The sequence below is a fragment of the Vigna angularis genome, chromosome 5 (genome assembly GCF_016808095.1).
Source record: "Vigna angularis cultivar LongXiaoDou No.4 chromosome 5, ASM1680809v1, whole genome shotgun sequence".
Taxonomy (NCBI): domain Eukaryota; kingdom Viridiplantae; phylum Streptophyta; class Magnoliopsida; order Fabales; family Fabaceae; genus Vigna; species Vigna angularis.
This window is the reverse complement of record NC_068974.1, coordinates 23,008,345-23,016,999: the sequence shown is the minus strand read 5'-3', so window position 1 is coordinate 23,016,999 and position 8,655 is coordinate 23,008,345. Positions and strand designations below refer to the sequence as shown.

Genomic DNA, 8,655 nt, shown 5'->3' with positions numbered 1-8,655 from the left:
AGCTACATTAAATGCTTTTTAAAAGCACGTTTTTCATTTCTCCTTGAGACTTTCTTTATGCCAAATACACTTTGGGAAATACACTTTGGGCCCTGTTGAATAAATCTCATTAACTGTGCAGTCATAAATATCTTTTTAATTAGCTAAACTTGAAAGTGGTATAGTAGCTCTTCTGGCTCATTCAATGTTGTTATTAAGCAGCATGGGCACAGTTTAATCTTTAATCCATGTCAAAAAAATTCAACCTAGTTTTAGTTTGGCTGTGGATGGACAATATTATCTCAAAAGCTTCTATAAATGAAAAATAAAAGAATGGATGGGATAAAATCTTCAAACCACTGCACCACGTATTTACATGTCCCCCTTTCTTTTTATTAAAGCCAACTTCTTTCTCTTTTTCAGAATATATTTCCCTATGCCCTAGGAGTTATTTTGAAAAAAATTGTAATTTATATTATTATAAAATTTATAATTTTCTTTATGAGAAATTCTCAGTTAGTTTGTTTGCATTGTCTTTGTTTAAAAAATTGATCTCCAATTCAGGAACTCTGTCATTGTTCCAGCCTGAAAAAAGCAAAAGATTGAACTGCGTAACAATGTTTTGGAGGAAATTAGATGGAAGTGACAAAAAATTGTTTTACATTAGCAATGTCCTCTGAATATAGCACATTTCCTCTATCACTTTTGACTTTTCCATATTTTTTATGCAGTTTCGTGCAACCATACAATTGCAATTTGATTTTCATCAGACAATTTACAATCTTGGAATTGTTTTGGTCATATTACTTCTTCATTTTACACATATTTAATTGGCACATTATACTTCGGTGTCTTGCATTGACATGTATGTAATAATATTAAGATTTAATATTTGACTAGCTTAATGCTTTTACAGTATGGATTAACATAGGACACTTTAAGAACTAAGGGATAAATGATTAAGAAGTCGTGAAAAACTAACATTTTATGACTTATTAACTAACATTTTATGACTTATTAACGGATGAAAATCATCTATGTTGACTAGTAGCATAATTATAATAAAATTAAGATATATTATAACGTAATTATGAGAATCAGTAATAATATGTAACTATGATAAACTTATAAATAATTTTAAAACGTATTGTGACGAAGTTATAAATATCAGCACAATATGAAATATGAAATGTACTGAGAAACTTGTAAATAAGTTTAAAATTATTATGAAAGAGTTATGGACACATGTTATAATACATGAGAGATTGAAAAATTTTGATAATAGAAAGCTGTCATAATATCTTTTTAAATCTGAGTGTGGGAGTCCCACTACAATTTCAGTCCCACTTTTTTCTAAAGGTCGAAGTCTTTTCACGGGCAAGCCCTAATTTTTATGTGAGTCTTCTTCACTCTCGTTCCAAGTTCGTAACTGTCATTGAACGTTCTTCACTCTCGTTCCAAGTTCATCACTGTTATTCAAGTTCTTCACCGTCATTTATCCCCATCCGTAAATTCTCTTTTCCCCGTTCATCATTTGTGGTGATGAAGTCACCAAAGAGGAGTTCTACCGTCATCGTGAAGCATGGGGTAAGAATATAAGCAATCCATACTAAACATAGTACATACTAGTTTGAAGGATAGGATGAAATCGTGGAGAGAGGCACAGCAAATCGCAACCTGGTTGGGGTTTAGGGTTCGATTCGGTGCTTGCAATCCCTAAATCCTCTCTTCCGCAGACCAAGCCATCAAAGTGGTAATGATGCTCAGCTATCCAAGAGAAGTGGTAGTGCTTTACGAACTTCTTTATGCTTGTCTATCAGATTTAAGCGAAAATCACAAGAAACATGGTCGGAGGCTTCTGGAAGGTTCCTCGTCGCCGCTTATGCCGATTTGGATGCGCCCAACCTCCACTGGGAGAAGATGGCTCTGTGTCCCATTCCTCGCCTTGACGGAGCCGCCATTTAACTTCGCGATCTCCTATCATCTTCCCCGGTTACACCAACATCGTTTATGTAACTGACTACTCTCCTTTCCCTTTTAATCTCAACTACTATCTTTGTTACTATTCTAATGATTACGATTCGTCTCTTTGTTTAGTTTCAGGTGCATTCTCGTGTTGATGTGTACAATTTTAATGATAATACTTGGAGAAGGAGATTCGACATGCCGAAAGAGATGGCGCACTCGCATTTGGGAATGGTGACCGATGGTAGATACATTTATGTCGTCACTGGACAGTATGGCCCGCATTGTAGAGGTTCCACTGCTCGTACGTTTATGCTCGACTCTGAAACTAGAAAATGGAAGGACCTACCTCCTTTGCCAGTACCTAGGTTTGTGTCATGCTTCAAATTAATCTTTCCCTTTGCGATTAAGTTGCTACTGAATGAATTTCGTTATTTTCCCCCTTTTGTTCTTTGTGTTGCTTAAGGCTGGTGGAACAAAATACTAGTACTAGATCTTGATCTCCCTTAGATGTTATTATTGACAATCAGTCACAACTTTTCTGGATCCTGCTCATAGTGGGAACTTTATTACACGGGGTTGGGTTGTCCTAATTAGTTACCTTCTAGGCATTTTGTCTGAGTTCCTGTGAGATTAGATATCTGTCTGAACTCAGTTCATTCAGGCTTCCATATAATCTATCTATGCGGCTTACTGAAGAAAATCCTTCAAACCATCTTTTAAAGAATATTTATTTAAAATAAATAAATTATTAAATAATTAATAACTAATTAAATAAAATATTAAAAAAAGTATTCAAACCAATACAGAGTGCTTAAGCGTTGCCTATTAAAAATTAAATAAATGATTTAAAATAAATTAGACAAATAGACTGTATATACTTATTTAAAAAGTGTTGTCTATTGAAAAATTAAATAAATTATTAAAAAAAATTCAAACCAATAATAAGTGTTGTCTATTGATGGTTGTCAATAGATAACGCTTATTTAAAAAAATATTGTTTATTGTTGGTTATCAATGGACAAAGCTTTTTAAAATAAGCATTGTCCACTGACAATCATTAATAAACAAAGCTTTTTCCAAAATGTTTGTATGTGAATAGACAACGCTCAAATAGATAGCGCCTAAAAAGAGTTGTCTATAGCAAAAGAAGTGTTTTCTATTGACATTTTTATGGTAGTGATTTTACTAGTTTTGCATAAATACATGAATCCAAGGAGTTAAATCTATAAATTGAAGAAAAGAAGAAGAAATTCAACCATTTTAGAAGAATATGCCTTGTTACGGCAAACTCATCCATGAAGGTTTCCTTAAGCCATGGAGGAAATCCACCAAGGGAGGAAACCTAAGCGCCTGAGCAGTTAGCCACCGCCTGGGTCGTGACGCGAGAGTCTATAAATAGAACATTCTAGACAGATTTAAAGAGAGGTGAAGCAAGAGAGAGCTAGAGAGAGAAAAGACTTCGATCTTAGCTTTCTTAAGGTGATTTTAGTGAGAGACTTTAGTGAGTCTCTCACACATAATCCTTCTAATTCATAGACACATTATTAGAGGATTAGGAGATGTTTTCCTCCTCCTTGGTTGTAATTCTTCCCATATTCATGGGGAGCTAAATCTTCATTGTGTTGGAACATGATATCGTAGATTCAAACTCTCTTGTATTTCATGACACTTTCATTATGTAATTTTCATTTGATTTAAAGTGGTTAACTGATTTGTGCCTTATTGTGGGATGAACTATCACTTATCATGTTTAACTGGCTTAAGATTAAACGGAATCTATTCTTAAGTTGTGTCCAATCAGTTTTACTGTATGTTTCTGGATGAAATAGGCTAGGGATGTGCAGTTGGAACATATTCTTATTCGTAATGCAAGAGAGCCGTACGTAGTCACTGACATATTTCATACTGAATAGTAGGCAGAAGACTAGTCTCTTGGTACCGGGATGGGCTAAGAGTACCATAAAACGCACTTCCAAGACATGATCATTGGAAGATGCAGAATTGAAGGAATATCTAAGACAAAGGAGAAGGGATCTGTGAAATCAGACTCCAACACGGTTTTAAATCGATTTCTAAATTAAAGTGACAATACTCTTGACCTCCATACTCATACTTTTTAAACAAAAACAGTTTCATATTAGATCAAACTATTCATAACATTGTTATTTCTGCCAAATTCATGTGGATATGATACTTTTTTACTACAATCAGCCCAATATACCTATTGACAAACTTCTGATGTTGTTAGTCAGGAATGTAACAAGTTTTTGGCATCATTGTCGAGGATTTGATTCAAGAAATATTTGTTTGAGATCAAATTGATCATTATAAATTTGTGTTTTACTGTAAAAAGAACTAAGACATTTTATTTTTCATTCATTTTATTATTTTATTGGTTACTATTGATTCCACCATTGAGTATGCATAAATCTTATGTTGTAGGTGTTGCCCACTACTGTCTTAGTTGTTATGTATGCAAAGAAAAGGAGAAAATTTGGTTTTGTTGTACAATCCAAAGGTAGAAACAACACTAAGAAGACACAATAACAAGAGCAGAAAACAGAGAAAAATTCTCAAGTCACCGCTAGAGCCGCAACCTGAAGTCGTAGAACCAGAGATTGATTTTGAGGTAAATTTAGCTAATCAAAAATGGTTGCATGTAACAATCAAAGAAAATTACTTGGAGACTACACTTAACAGAGGAGGTGAATTTGATGAAGTAGCTCAACTTAATATGTTTTACAGTGGATTAAGGCGACAAACCAGAATGTTGTTGGACGCATTAAGAAGAGGTGCAATGATGATGAAGAGTGTTAAGGAATCTAGTACTATAATTGAATCACTAGCCACTAGTGATCATCAAGTACAATATGACATCATAGAGATTATATATGTTAAACACAAATCAATCTAATAGACTCATTAAGTGTTTTCTCTCTTCTCTCTTCTTACAATAGTAAGATTATATATCAATGAAGCTTGAGTGTGTTTCTAATCTTGAGCTTTTTCTCTTCTCAGATATTCTTTTTTGAGTTCATGAGCTTTCCTCTCAACGATGTTTGCTTATGCTCTTTCTTTTTATATGTTATTCTCTTTATTCTCTTTTTGAATTATCTTTTATTTAAAGGCTTTTTGAAATGATATTCGTTAGACAGATCTTTTTCCTTGATCCTTGAGTCTTCTCAATCTTGTCGTATAAACGACCGTTGGTTAAAGTCAACTTATCAGAACAAACTTGTTTTTTCAGTACTTTGATAAAAGTAGGTAGTAAGATTTTTCTGGCACGATTTTCGATGGAGAGAACATTCTATGAATGTCTTCTTTATGCCTAACATCTACTTCTGATTTATATAAGAGGGAGTAGGTAGATGCGTGTAATAGGCAATTTGCACAAAGTAGAGTAGATATGCATGCAACATATATGTCTTTTCTCTTCTCACTTTTGTTGTTTTAAAACGTTGAGTATTTAATGACATTTAATGTATGTTCTAAATAGCAAGGTGATTTTAGTGTTTTATACAATTTAGGTAGGATTTTATCATTTAAGTTTCTCATTAAGATATCAAGTAATTGATTGTAGACTTCACCATTTGAGTTAAGTGTTGAGTTACAAAGAAGAGAGGGGTCTATGAGAGAGTTTTCTAGAGGTCCTTGGAGAAAGGTGTTTCCCAGATTCGTGGAGGAGGTTTCAAGACTTGCATAGGAGGTCTCAAGAGGTAGGAGAGTTAATCCATGTCTTTTACCTTGTGAAGGATTTGTATGAATTGGAGGAATGGTTTTGAGCACATGATGAGCATGTTGGAGTTATCCTTGCTTTTTGGTTTTCTATTTGAACCTATGGATATGCTATTATCAATATGATAAGGGAGATAATCAAATATTGGGTTGAGAATTCTGAATATAAAAGAAGTTTGAAGGTAAGGTTGTAGGGGAGCCAAACTACGTTCTTGTTTTAATGCAAAATGTGTATATGCTTTGATTGGTGAAAGTTTGCTCTATATTATGATGAATCTGTGATTTTGATGTGATTGACATGATGATGAGTTGTAGTTATGGATTTATTAATAATCATGAGTTGATATTTATGATGGATTTTCGTATGTATGATTTGGTAAGTGGTGTGAGGATTTAAGATGGATTGAAATCTGGAAATTTTTTATTTGGCCAAGTCTTTCACTATGTGCAAACATCAAATATTTTGGATGGATGATCATATGAGAAAGATGATTTCCTAGTTGGTAAGAGATGACTAATGGAAATTACTCCTCGCTTTGTTTTTCTAAGTTTAGAGTTTGGTGTGATATGAGTATGGAGTTAATAATGAGACTAAGTATGAGATTATTATTGGATGACCGAGAATATGTTGAATCTATGTTGAATCTAAGTTGTGGTGATTTTGGAATGACAAGTGTGTTATGAAAATAATGTTGGATGAAATTAATAAGGAATTTAACATGGTGATGTTAGGTATATGCTCGAAGAGTAGAGTTAGAGTAAAGTGTATTGCATAAACTTGACGTTGTTGATTTTTAAATGATCATGATGATGTGATTTGTGATAAAAAGATTTGTGATAAAAATGTTTTGAACATTTTTATGAAATAGAACTTGGTTTCAAAATGTTTGAAGAAGGTGATTTTCAAAAACCATAGAGTTTTATGACTTATGTAGTGTTGGAAATCATTTTTGGTCAAAATATGATGAAATAATCAATGATATGATATGTTAATCGATTATGATGCAATAATAATAGATTATCATCATCCATAATTGATTATTATGCTAAGATAATCGATTAGCATCACAAATAATCGATTATACTTGCTTCTAGATGAAGTTTTTATGTTTGGAAATGATCTAGTACATGTTCTTAGGTTATGAATGGTATGTATTGGCTAAGAATGGATGGTGTTTAGTACCCGTGGTTGGATTATTGACTTGAAGTTATAATGACGTTAGATATGGGATGTATTAATGAAAAATTAAGTTTGGATGCAAGCAATTGCTATTATTATGATTGTTTCTGCATGTTGGCAGAATGTGTGTTCCTAGTTATGTGAGGCAGTGGGAAAGAGATTTCTATTCTTCACCTATGTGAGGTAGTGGGAGAGCAATGACTCGAGTTTGGCACTTTCTTGCCTGTGTGAGATAGTGGGGAAGAATATTTGGTTGACCCGAACCACCTAGTCTCAAGAAGAAAGAGTGAGATGTGAAACTAATAGTTATGAGAGAAGTACATAATAGTTCGAGAATTATCAAAACGAGGGTAATGCAAGGAAGAGATCATAAGATTGGAATAGGTAGAGAGTACTTAAGTAGAGAAATAGAGAGATAATGATCTTATGAGTAACATGGAGATGGATGAACTTGTACTGTTGTATGAGTAGTATGGGTGAGTTTGATTATTTGATATTCATCTTGTGTTGATGATTTAGTTCACCTACTTGTTTGTCTTTGTGTTTGTGTTTGTTTTCTTGCAAGAATCGTATAACTCGTGTTGTTATACAGGAGCAGATGAAGTAGGAGTTGTTTAAAGTAAGGAGTGCGTTGGGAAACTGTTAGGATTTCAAACTATATTATGAATAATATTGCCCATGAGTTGTATTCTAAACTTACTTTCATTTTTATTTCTAAATAAACTTTATGATTGTAAGGTTTTAATTTTTACTAGATTCATCTTGTGTTGATGACTCAGTTCACCTACTTGTTTGTCTTTGTGTTTGTGCTTGTGTTCTTGCAGGATCGTATAACTCGTGTTTTTATACGAGAGCGGATGAAGTAGGAGTGCGTTGGGAAATTGTTGGGATTTCAGACTGTATTAGGCAAAATATTGCCCATGAGTTGTATTCTAAACTTACTTTCAGTTTTATTTCTAAATAAACTTTATGATTGTAAGGTTTTAATTTTTACTAGATTCAATAATCGTATCAGAAGTTATTTTCCTTAACGAGTGTACATTTCAAAAAAAAAATATTTTGCATGACACCCAAAGAAGGGGTGTTACATCTTCATAGACCAAAAACAAAACACAATGATTCATATAATAATATTGCATTTATATAACGCATGTATGATAATATATGGACAATTGTTCACAATTCTTTGACATATAATAAATGTGACATGGCTTCTCTTTTACTTTTTACCCTTACTTAAAGTAAAGTGGCAACAATGGTACCTTTCATGTTGTTCTAATTTTTGAGTTCACTATCTATTGAATAGAAACATCACTACAATTTCTTCAATTCATTACAACTTCTTCATTCCCCCAATTGCTTTTTTTTTTTTAATTAAGAGAAACTAGCACCACACAATTCGTTAAATAAGTATTATCTATGGATCAAGAAAATTAGAATGATTATTATAGTTTAATACTTCACTGCTTTTGTTTTGCAAAACGTCCATAGTTCTTCCAAGACTTAAGAATCATATCAAGAATAAAGCTACACTATAATATATTATCATAGCTTTCTTCCCAAACACACCTTGTCAACGCTTTCACCTTTCAGTGTGCTTTACTTCATTCCAAGCAACATTCAACAATGATGAGGAAGACTTCACTTTCTTTTAGCTTAAAAAATCAAGAGAAACCCCCTAAAGAAATTTTTACAAAAAACCGAAACATAAAGGGCTATGCAATCAATAAAGAGAAAACTAAGATAAAGGAATAAAGGGTTACCCTTTTCTTTTTGCTCTTGACGGAAGAACT

At 33.0% G+C, this 8,655-nt stretch overlaps 1 long non-coding RNA gene across 3 annotated transcripts; it reads left to right on the top strand.

Annotated features, from left to right (window-relative positions):
* The first annotated feature begins 1,265 nt into the window (after window positions 1-1,265).
* On the top strand, window positions 1,266-7,889 carry LOC108340691 (uncharacterized). 3 transcript variants are annotated; one of them, XR_008248890.1, is made up of 4 exons: window positions 1,266-1,991; window positions 2,077-2,312; window positions 4,390-4,576; window positions 5,528-7,889. It is a non-coding gene; the product is annotated as an uncharacterized LOC108340691 (long non-coding RNA). The 3 variants fall into 3 exon arrangements; XR_008248889.1 differs by having other exon boundaries at window positions 1,267-1,991; window positions 7,687-7,889; XR_001833247.2 differs by lacking the exon at window positions 5,528-7,889 and having other exon boundaries at window positions 1,269-1,991; window positions 4,390-5,521.
* The last annotated feature ends 766 nt before the right edge of the window (window positions 7,890-8,655 follow it).